Raw genomic sequence first — 12,838 nt, 5'->3', positions numbered from 1 at the left:
TCTAATTACTTTTTCAATTAGGAACAGTAATAATCTTTTTTCTTACCCAATTGAATTTGGTGAGATCTAATATTTCTATGTATTATTATTTATGCCTCATGAATACTTTTTTAAAATGTGAAAGGAAATAATAAAAATGGGCGGAAGGATCCCTCTTTGGTTGATAGGTATTTTAGCTGGTATTCTCGTTATTGTTTTAATAGGTTTTTTTTTTTACGGTTCTTACTCCGGCTTAGGTTCCTCCTCGTAGCGAAAAAACTGCCTTATATTATGATAAGAGATAGACAATGTAAGGAATACTATAAAAATTGAAGCAAAACTCTGAAAAGAGATAAAAAAGAGATAGAAAAGTGAAAACTTAAAAAATAAAGATAAGATCTTACCTTTCTTTGAACACAAAGAAGGGTAAGATTTTATCTTTACTTATTAAGTTTTTTTTATAAGTTATAAAATAAGCGAAAATAGCAAGCCAAGATTACTAGATTCTCTCCTTTCTTCTATTTGTTTATTTGTTTTGAATATGATAAATGAAGGTGAGAAAAGATAACATGCATATGAATATTGATTAATATTGAATATCGCGCATAACTAGGGAATTAACTCCAAAACTCCAAGTTTGTTCCGGAATCACTCATTATTAAAATAGGCAAATATTTATTTAATATCTCCTCATCCTTCACAATATATTCGAACAGAGGGAAGGGGAAAACGAAGGATTATGGAGAAGTATTACTTTATTGTTGCCATTTTGTATTTATTATACATTAATTGCATTAATCTAATCATTCATAAGATAGAGATTCAAATCTTTTATGCGCCTAAAAATTCATTTCGACCAATTGAACTTTCTCAAATTGTTTCTTTTTAAGAACCAGAAATATCTGTGCTAAAACGACAGATGCTAAGAATAATAAAAGACCTTGAACACGTAAAGGATCTTGAAGTACTATTTCTGCATTTTCCTGACCAGATCCACCTACATTAGGGTTATTCGTTAACGATTGATCCGCCTTGATTAATTCGCCTTCTGAAACAAGAAGTTCCGGTCCCGGAGGTACAAAGTCTACCACTTGTCGACCGTCCGATGGATTATCAATAGTTATTTGATATCCACCTTTTCTTTACGTGCAATTTTACTTATTTTACCGGTTGCTGAAGCGTTGTACACTGTATTGTTGCTTTTGCTCCCATCGGGATAAATTTGTCCTCTTCCTCTATTACCACCTACATATATGGCATATTTTAGGAAGTGAGTTGTTTTATTAGTAGCGGGATTTTGTGAAAGGATGGGAAACACAATTTCACCATATTTTTGACTAGGAATAGGACCTATTATTAGAATATTTTTTTGATTGGGACAATAGCTCTGAAAATAAAGATCACCTATTTTTTCCTTAATCTCAGGAGAAATACGATCTGGAGGAGCTAATTCGAAACCTTCGGGTAAAATAAGAACAACTCCTACATTTAAAGTTCCTTTCTTGCCATTAGCAAGAACTTGTTTTATTTGCTTATCATAAGGTATTTTTACAACTGCTTCAAAAACGGTATCAGGAAGCACGGACTCTGGAACTTCAATCTCCACAGGTTTTTTAGCCAAATGACAATTGGCACATACAATACGCCCAGTTCCTTCTCGAGGATTTTCGTAACCTTGCTGTGCAAAAATGGGATATGCATTTGCAATAGATGTGCGAGTCATTATATCTATCAATATTAAGGCGGAAATTGATTGAGCTATCAACTTTTTCATCCAGTCATCATAAGTTTTTCTATTTTGCATGGTTCAATTTTTTGTTACAATTCTTTTATTTCAAATAAATGGTAGTAGGTAACTATGATAGTTACCTGCTTGCAATTCTGCTACTATATTAAACCTAAAGCCAAAAAATAAGAAGTATTGCCCGGGTGAGAAACCATTTGTTATTCATTCATCGAGTGATAAATTACTACAAGTGAAGGAGATGTATGATTCAAATGACGAAAAATCCAATATTTGAAAATTGTGTCTAAGATGACTGGAAAAGTTGAAACAAGACCAGATATTATTCGTTCGTTATGGGCAAATCCATAATTTTTGAAGATCCAATCGATTATCAATTCCCAACCATGGGGCGAGTGAAACCCAATACATAGATCGGTTGCTAAAAGAATAGAAAAGGCTTTCATTGTATCGCTTAGGCTATAAAAGACTTCTTGGATCCAAGAATTTAGAATGCCAAGTTTCTTCTTACCCAGAATGAGACAAACACTTAAAAAAACCAAACCTATTAGATTTGCTATTAGATGTGAGATGATTTGGATACAATCTTGATTATATATTTTCACTAATTGGATCATTTTTTTCTGCATTTCTACACGAATATCTTGCGAATGCGTTTCTGAAGAATCTTCCATCATTATTTCTAACAGGAAGAGTTCCTCTATTTTTTCAAACTTTTTTATAGTGTCTTCTTCTTGTAAATAATCAAAAAAAAATTTTGATTGACCAGTATTCCACCAATTTGTAACCCAAGGTTCTAAACCGTTCTGTAATAAAATTGAAATTCCCCAAGGCAATACTATTAAACATGTAAGATATTGTAGAGAAGCTAATTCTTTATATTTGGCAACTTCCAATTCGTGAATCGTTAACGAACTCGATTGGCTCGTTAGCTCTGCCCAAAATCTGAACAAAGTATGAATTATAGAACGAGGTATGAGATCCATAGAATTTTTGCATAATTATTCGACCTCGAGAGATCTTTCGGTCGGATGAGGGATGGTTTGTTCCGAGTGAGAAGTAGAGTAAAAAAGAAAGGATAAATCCTTGAAAATCGTTTGGATCTGGACTAATTTCATTTTGAATTCTTGACCCGAAGAATCGCTTCAATTGGCAAATAAAAGAAATGAAAGTTTAAGTCTAATAATATCAATTTTGTTTTCTTTGATACATATAGGAAATTTATTATATGTATTTATTCAAGCGCATATGTAAAAAAAGGTGTAAAAACTATAGTCATTTACTTCATTGTATTCTTTTGAGATGTTATATCCGTGTTTATTAAAACCTTTTGTCCCTTTCTAATAGATAAAGAATAATATGGAGTGGAGTTTTCGCTAACTGCCAAAAAATATTATGGTTCCATAAGTAACATTTTGTGTTGGTGGAACATAAAATGACTATATGGTCTTTCCCCCTCATTTCAAAATCCTTCAATGGATATGCGCAAAAAACGGGCTAATTCGGCAGCTTTTTGTTCCATTTCGCGCAAGGTCAAATTTTCTTCAGTACGAGTTAAGGGGATGTCTTGTTGGCCCTTTATTTCCATATAAATAACACGACGAGGAAATATACCTTCTTGAACTTCCATTTTGATCGCCTGAATATCCTTCATAAGAAATCGGAGGAAAATACGACGATTTCTTCCGGGAAATCCCCAGTGAAAAAGGCATACAACTCCTTCTTTTTCATCAAACTTATTATAACCACTACCCACATTGCATAAAATAGTCCACCACAAATAAGAGCTAATGAACAGACCTGTAATCCCATAAAAACACATCACAATTCCTTGTGGAACAAAAAGTATTTGCTGAGATGACAATAAGGGTATCAGGTTCCTACCAAGGTAACTTGAAATTCCAACCACAAAAATCCTAGTGAACCCAAAAACAGGAGACAAGCAAAAAAAAAATTGCTTATTTTTCTAGACCCTTTTATGGGTTCTACCCAGAGCCATTTGGATCGACGATTCATAACAAATTACGTCCTATTTAATTTGAGGGATTGAACAAATTTTGACTCCCATCTAGAAGTCACTCTCATAAATTGGCTATATTCATAAACTAGCCATATACATATAAGCATTTCACAAAAATAAGAAATCTTTCTATTCAAATGTATTATATAAGCATATTTTGAAGTAGAAGTAAGAAATTCACACACAGGTCTAATATATCTCATACATATGATACCATATACATTATATATTTTTGTTATTTATCATATATGAATTATTGATCATATATGAATAGATCTATAATAATAATAAATCAAATATCACATACCTAGATTGATCATATTCATAAAATTTCATCATTTTGAATATAAAAGTAAAGAAAAAGCATTGTAACTGCTGGAAGAAACAAGCCCACCAAAGGTACTAAGAGAGAGGGGAAGTTGTTGATTATCATATCAAAAGTATATTAAGTATTTTTTTTATCTATTACAAAAATAGATTATAAGATCAAATGAGTAATAGAACCAAATAAGTGGACGTGCCTTTCTTCGTAAAATACCTACTTTTGTAAAGTAATTTATTACTTATACTTTGTAAGATATAAAACAAATGGGACCAATTACCACATTGTATATTGGTAGCTATAAATGATCAAAATAGATCCGCTTCTCAATTCTATTTTTTAAAACTCTTTTTTTTATTAAATAGATAGATTTTTATTAAATAGATAGATGTTAACCTTTGAGACAAAGGTCTAATTTCATAGCATAATAGATAGATGTTAACCTTTGAGACAAAGGTCTAATTTCATAGCATAATCTGTCTCTAATGCGAGAAAGTTACATAGTATGTATTTTTTCTTATAAAGGGGTATTTTCATGGGTTTGCCTTGGTATCGTGTCCATACCGTCATGTTGAATGATCCTGGCTGATTAATCGCTGTGCATATAATGCATACAGCTCTAGTTTCTGGATGGGCCGGTTCTATGGCTCTTTACGAATTAGCAGTTTTCGATCCATCCGATCCTATTCTTGATCCAATGTGGAGACAAGGTATGTTCGTTATACCTTTTATGACTCGTTTAGGAATAAAGGATTCATGGGGTGGATGGAGTATAACTAGAGAAACTATATCTAATCCAGGTATTTGGAGTTATGAAGGTGTGGCCGGGGCACATATTGTGTTTTCTGGCTTGTGCTTTTTAGCAGCTATCTGGCATTGGGTATATTGGGATCTAGACGTATTTTGTGATTCCCGTACATGAAAACCTTCTTTAGATTTGCCTAAGATTTTTGGAATTCATTTATTCCTCTCAGGAGCAGCTTGTTTCGGATTCGGAGCATTTCATGTAACGGGTTTGTATGGCCCTGGAATATGGGTGTCTGATCCTTATGGACTAACTGGGAAAATACAACCTGTAAATTCGGCATGGGGAGCTGAAGGTTTTGATCCTTTTGTTCCGGGAGGAATAGCTTCTCATCATATTGCAGCAGGTATATTGGGTATATTAGCAGGTCTATTCCATCTCAGTGTTCGTCCTCCCCAACGTTTATACAAAGGATTACGTATGGGAAATATTGAAACTGTCCTCTCCAGTAGTATTGCTGCTGTGTTTTTTGCAGCTTTCATTGTGGCCGGAACAATGTGGTATGGTTCCGCAACCACTCCGATCGAATTATTTGGTCCTACTCGTTACCAGTGGGATCAGGGATACTTCCAACAAGAAATAGATCGACGGGTTCGTGCCAGTCTGGCTGAAAATCTAAGTCTATCGGAAGCTTGGTCAAAAATTCCTGAAAAACTTGCTTTTTATGATTACATTGGGAATAATCCAGCTAAAGGGGGGTTATTCAGGGCGGGTGCAATGGACAATGGAGATGGAATTGTTGTTGGTTGGTTAGGACACCCTATTTTCAAAGATAAAAAGGGACATGAGCTTTTTGTACGTCGTATGTCTACCTTTTTCGAAACATTTCCAGTCGTTCTAGTAGATGAAGAAGGAATTGTGAAAGCCAATGTCCCTTTTAGGAGAGCAGAATCCAAATATAGTGTTGAACAAGTAGGTGTAACTGTTGAATTCTATGGTGGTGAACTTGATGGAGTTAGTTTTGGTGATCCTGCTATAGTCAAAAAATATGCTAGACGTGCACAATTAGGTGAAATTTTTGAATTAGATCGTGCTACTTTGAAATCGGATGGTGTTTTTCGGAGTAGTCCAAGGGGTTGGTTTACTTTTGGGCATGCTACATTTGCCCTTCTTTTCTTTTTTGGGCATATTTGGCATGGTGCTAGAACTCTATTCAGAGATGTTTTTGCCGGTATTGATCCGGATTTGGATGCTCAAGTAGAATTTGGGGCATTCCAAAAATTGGGAGATCCAACTACTAAAAGACAAGTGGTATAATATGGTATTACTCCGCTTGTTAATGCAATATTGAGAATTTGCATCTCAGGAAAATCTTCTGCTTTTGATTTCACCTTTTTCAAAATGTTGTAATTAGTACGAAAGCTATCTCTATTAATTATAAATTACGATCGAATTTATGGAAGCATTGGTTTATACATTCCTTTTGGTATCGACCTTAGGGATCATTTTTTTTGCTATTTTCTTCCGGGAACCCCCCAAAGTTCCCGATAAAGGGGGAAAATAATTGACTATTTTTCTAATCCTTTTTCTTACTTAAAGAAAAAAAAAAGATCTTCCCGATCGGGAAGGTCTTTTTTTCTTTTTCAACTAGTCCTCGTGCTCTTCAAAAGGATCTCAAAGTTGTTCAGAAGGTTGTCCAAAGGCGGTGTATAGGGCATAACCGGTAAAGCTAACAAGTAAACAAGATATGGAGATAGCGACTAAGGTTGCAGTTTCCATTGGTAGGTAATCCTATGTATGTATATGTACATAATAGTATACAAAGTTAATTAAATCTCAACCAATACTCTTTTTTTATGGCTACACAGACCATTGATGATACTTCCAGAACCGGACCATTACAAACTACTGTAGGAAATTATTTAAAACCACTTAATACAGAATCTGGCAAAGTTGCTCCCGGATGGGGAACTACTCCTTTTATGGGCATTGCAATGGCTCTATTCGCAATATTTTTATCTATTATCTTGGAGATTTATAATTCTTCCATTTTATTAGACAGAATTCCAGTTAGTTGGGTCTAGAAAAACTACAAAATATACCCGAATCCCGAGCAAAAAGAAAAAAGAACTAAAGAAAAGAAGAATGTTAAATAGCTTCTTTTTTTAGGTTATGACGTTCTGGTAGTTTGATCGTGTAATTTCTTTTAATTTAAGGATTTTTGGAATTATGGGTGTGCGACTTGTTATAAATTGATCTCTATTCTAGTACAGAAAATGGGTCTGTTGTCTTTATAAAATAAAGACGGTTCTCCTACCTCGTTAGATATTGCTCTAATAATGAATATCCAGAGCACGAGGTATATAATTCAATAAAATCTGAACTATGGTTTATGTCTGTTTTTAAGACCTCGTGACCAAGCTTCTCAATAATTTGAAAAATCTATCTTCTTCTTTATACCGATGCTCACCAAAGAATGAGATAGTATTCCATTTTGATTAGTTAGTTTAGTAAGTAACAATGAAATGTAAAGGTTATAACCCATAAAACCTTTTGAGTAATTTGAAAAGAAAAATCATCGGGGTAAAATGAAAATCTGGGGTTTAGATTCATCTATTGAGTTGAGATCTCGACAAGATAATTCCTATGGATCGTCTATACTAGGTGTTCTCTAAGTGATTTATCTCATATCACGAATAGGATAAAAGATCGTTCAAAAGGCCTATAGCGATTTATTTCGCATAAGAATGAGCCAACTTGAAATTTGAGCATTAATCACTATGACATTTTTTTTTCTTGTTATTGAAGGAAATCATGGATTATTCTTAATCCTCTTCCTTCATACAAAGAAATGAAATATCTATCAAATATTTTTTCTTTTTTTTTTTTTTTTTTTTTTACAAGCCATGTACTTTGTTCAAAAAAGTTTTTTATTTGAGTGTTCTTGTTTAAGCCGTATGAAAAGAAATTTTCATATACGGTTTTCAGAGGGGGGACTTGAGTTTACCTATCTCAATAAAGTATACGATTGGTTCGAAGAGCGTCTTGAGATTCAGGCGATTGCAGATGATATCACTAGTAAATATGTTCCTCCTCGTGTGAATATATTTTATTGTCTAGGGGGAATCACACTGACTTCTTTTTTGGTACAAGTAGCTACCGGTTTTGCTATGACTTTTTACTATCGCCCCACCGTTCTAGAAGCTTTTGCCTCTATTCAATACATAATGACTGAAGTGAACTTTGGCTGGCTAATTTGATCGGTCCATCGGTGGTCGGCAAGTATGATGGTTTTAATGATGATTTTACATGTATTTCGCGTTTATTTAACAGGTGGATTCAAAAAACCTCGCGAATTAACTTGGGTTACGGGTGTAATTCTAGCCGTATTAACCATATCTTTCGGTGTAACCGGTTATTCTTTGCCATGGGATCAAATTGGTTATTGGGCAGTCAAAATTGTGATTGGTGTGCCTGAGGCCATTCCGTTAATAGGAACTCCTTTGGTAGAGTTATTACGTGGAAGTGCTAGTGTGGGCCAATCGACCTTAACTCATTTTTATAGTTTACACACTTTCATATTACCCCTTCTTACTGCTGTATTTATGTTAATGCATTTTCTAATGATCCGCAAACAAGGTATTTCAGGTCCTTTATAAAAAGGAAATCTACATTTTGAATCAGTATTGAAAACCTATTATTTTCTTTTTTTCTAATAGATCATTGCCGCGAAAAACATGTTTCTCGGATTTCTCCTTTCAATTATTAAGTATTATTAAGTATTAAGTATATTTAATACAAAGAATTGAAGTAGATACTGATCTCAAATGGAGAAAATGGATTATGGGAGTGTGTGACTTGAACTATTAGTTAGGCCGTGCAGATCAATTTATAGGATCTGTCATATAAAGATTCAGATCGAAATGTGTCTCTATCCCAATTTTCTTTCCAAAAATAAGAGGTTTAGAACCTGGGCAAAAGGCAAACACTTTGTTGTGTTATAAGAGAATTATTTCTATGATCGAATCCGAATTAGGCTCCGTGAGATCCAGGTAATAGTAATAACATTTCAGAACTCAAATTTATTACTTAAATTTATCCTTTCCTTTTCATAGTATGAAAATGCATGCATTTCCCTTGCATTTCAATACGGTAAATTATCAGAGTAAAGGAAGGGATCTAAAGAAGGAAAAAGGCCAGATCAGTAACAAGTCAATACCTTGTATGCAAAATACATTGTGAGGGTCTAGATAAACACAGATTACAAGGAATAAGATGATCCAAAAGGCATATTGATCATGATCAAATTTGTGAGCTTACTTGGATAATGAGCATACGAAAAAATAAAATTATGAATTTTCCATAGATCTTCTTAGTTATACTGATTCTAACGATACGTCGTTCATCATTTTTATTTCAACTATTGCTCGAGCCGGATGATCAAAATTGGCATGTCCGGTTCTTTCGGGGGATAGATTCATATTCATTCATAAAATTCTACTTATCCCAATAACAAAGAAACCTGACTTGAATGATCCTGTATTAAGAGCTAAATTAGCTAAAGGCATGGGACATAATTTTTATGGCGAGCCCGCTTGGCCCAATGATCTCTTATATATTTTTCCAGTAGTTATTTTTGGTACTATTGCATGTACCGTAGGTTTAGCAGTTCTAGAACCATCAATGATTGGTGAACCGACAAATCCATTTGCAACTCCTTTGGAAATATTACCCGAATGGTATTTTTTCCCCGTATTTCAAATACTTCGTACAGTATCTAATAAATTATTAGGTGTCCTTTTAATGGCTTCAGTACCTGCAGGACTATTGACAATTCCTTTCTTGGAGAATGTGAATCAATTCCAAAATCCATTTCGTCGTCCAGTAGCTACAACAGTATTCTTAATCGGTACCGCAGTAGCTCTTTGGTTAGGTATTGGAGCAACGTTACCTATCGATGAATCTTTAACTCTAGGTCTTTTCCAATTTGATATAAATTAGAATATCTTAATATAGGGGAGGAGGAAAATCTTTTGTTTATATATCTAGGGAGTAGTTGCTTTAAGATAAATGGTCTCTCCCTAGATATATGTTTTTTAAAATGCTTTTATTTCTAATATTATTACTACTATTTTGAGAATTGCAACTAAACTATTTTGTTTTGAGAATTACTACTATTTTGTTTTGAGAATTGCAACTATTTTGTTTTGAGAATTGCAACTAAACTATTTTGTTTTGAGAATTGCAACTAAACTATTTTGTTTTGAGAATTGCAACTAAACTATTTTGTTTTAAGAATTGCAACTAAACTATTTTGTTTTGAGAATTGCAACTATTTTGAGAATTACAAAACGGTCAAAAATTATTTTCATATTGACTTTCTAGAAGAACTTAGTAAAAAGGGGTCATGAATGGGGAGAAAAAATAGAACTATTATAAGTCTAAAATGTATTCCCCGGTGAATCAATTCCAATATTTCGTATCAATTCCAATATTTCTTTGACAGATTGTTTCCCAAGATGTTTTATTTTCATGAGATCTTCTCGATTGTAATTCAAAAGGTCTGATACTGTATTTATATTTGCCCTTTTGAGACAATTATATATCCTAGTAGGTAAGTTTAATTGGTCAATATACATTTGATTGAAATCTATTCCCTTCGTATCAGTCGATGTATGCGAAATAGCTAATTTATCCCTGTTCTCTTCCTTTGCATTCTCTTCCTTTGCATTCTCTTCCTTTGCATTTAGAAAGGGAAGGAAAAAGTCAATTAAATTACGAGAAGCTTCATAAAGTGCTTCTTTAGGATCTAATGCTCCATTCGTCCATATTTCAAGAAATAGAATTTCTTGTGTCTCATTTTCGTCCCAATAGGAGTAAATACTGTAATTTACATTTTGAACAGGGGCAAAGGCAGCATCTATATCAAAAAATTCATCCAATTCATTCTTAATTTCTAAATTATAAGGATTTTTAATAGTATATCCGCGGTCTTTTTCAATTTGTAATGATATATCTAAGATAACTGGTTTGTTTATCCTAGCTATATGTTGGGTAGTATCAATTATTCTCACAGAAGGTGGTAGTATGATATCTCCAGCGGTTACTTCTTTTGGTCCGATAACATAGATAGATCCTTCTCGAATTCCGTACGCATCACTTTGGAGTACAATTTCTTTTAGATTCAGCAAAATTTCATGTATTGATTCCACAATACCTGTTATCGTGGAATATTCGTTTGATATATTGTGAAATTTAGCACGTGTGATACATGTTCCTTCTATTTCTCTGAGTAAAACTCTTCTTATTGCACTGCCTATCGTATTAGCTTGACCTTTGCGAAGCGGAGATAAAGTGAAACGACCATAATGAAAACGGTCACTCTCTACTATGAATTCGATGCACTTCAATTCTGGTATCTTGATTGAGACTGATTTTTTATTGTTACTCATAAAACTTATTGTTTAATAAATTAATAAATTATTTATAATTAAAAAAAAATAAAATTAATTGAATCATTTCTTTCTCTTGAAATGTATTCAATTTTTACAAATTCTAATTTGTAAAAATTGAATCATTTCTTTCTCTTAAAATGTATTCAATTTTTACAAATTCTTAATTACTTTAATAAATTATTGAATCATTTCTTTCTCTTGAAATATATTCAATTTTTACACTAATTACTTTAATTTTTACACTAATTACTTTAATAAATTATTGAATCATTTCTTTCTCTTGAATTGAATCATTTCTTTCTCTTGAATTGAATCATTTCTTTCTCTTGAAATATATTCAATTTTTACACTAATTACTTTAATAAATTATTGAATCATTTCTTTCTCTTGAAATATATTCAATTTTTACACACGTCTCCTTTTGGGAGGTCTACACCCGTTATGTGGCACAGAAGTTACCTCATAAATATTCTTTATTTTTATACCACTTTGATAAATAGCTCGCAGTGCTGGTTCTTTCCCCGGACCATTGCCACGTAGCATAACTTCTGCTTCTTTCAGAAGACCTTGATTTACTAAGGTATGAACAACATTTTCTGTTGCAATCTGAGCAGCAAATGGTGAACGTCTTTTTGTACCTTTGAATCCGCAAGAACCGGCAGAAGACCAAGAAACCGCTTGCCCTTGTGTATCTGTAACAGTAACAATGGTATTGCGAAAACTTGTTCGAACACAAATAACTCCTTTCAGTATTCGATGTTTAGTTTTACATAGCAAAAATCTTCTTGTAGCTCTACGTGGCACATATTTTCTTGTATTTTTTGACACAAATTTTTTCGTATTTTTTGACACAAATCTTTTCTTGTTATAATTTCTGATCAATTTTGATATTATATTTTGAAGTAAAAAAAAAAAATCTCTTCTATAAATAGATTATAATCTATTTTAGAAAGATTATAATCTAGTATGAATATGACGCCGAAATTTATTTATTCTATAATTCCTTATAATGGGAATTATCCCTGTTTTTGTTTATGCCTCGGATTGTAACAAATTACAACAAGGCGTTTCCGTCTACGAATTAGGCGGCACTTTTCGCAAAGTTTGCGAACAGAAGCACGTATTTTCATATTTGTGGTCCTTTTTTGAATACTAAAATCTTTTGTTAATGGGCCTCATCGGTAGCATCATCCTTTCCTTTGACGGGATATCTATATATTATACGTCCTTTGCTTAAATCATAAACAGGTAATTCAACTCTTACTCTATCCCCCAGTATTACTCGTATTGTTCGATATCTCATTTTACCCGATATAACCGTTAAAACATCTATATCATTATCTAGATGGACTAAAAACATAGCATTAGGATATGCTATGGTAACTACGCCATCAAGAGTGACAAAATTCTTTTTGGTACTCATTTCTAGATTTTTGCTATAATTATAATATTATTAAACTTTGTTATTAACCTAACTATGACATTAGATTTCTAAAAGAGAAGAATCATTTAATTAAATAAAATAAAAGACGTTTCATTTTTTTTTTTCGTTAATATCTTTTTTTATCAGCTA

General features: G+C 32.9%; 1 pseudogene across 1 annotated transcript; it reads left to right on the top strand.

Annotated features, from left to right (window-relative positions):
* Positions 1 to 4,384: 4,384 nt before the first annotated feature.
* Positions 4,385 to 6,393, top strand: LOC149541793 (photosystem II CP47 reaction center protein pseudogene; annotated as a pseudogene). The gene is made up of 2 exons (XR_016355370.1): positions 4,385 to 4,474; positions 4,522 to 6,393. The product of XR_016355370.1 is annotated as a photosystem II CP47 reaction center protein pseudogene (transcript).
* Positions 6,394 to 12,838: the final 6,445 nt, after the last annotated feature.

The sequence above is a fragment of the Cupressus sempervirens genome, chromosome 8 (assembly GCF_028749045.1).
Source record: "Cupressus sempervirens isolate cs-2001-9-10 chromosome 8, ASM2874904v1, whole genome shotgun sequence".
NCBI lineage: Eukaryota > Viridiplantae > Streptophyta > Pinopsida > Cupressales > Cupressaceae > Cupressus > Cupressus sempervirens.
This window is presented reverse-complemented; position numbering and strand designations above follow the sequence as displayed.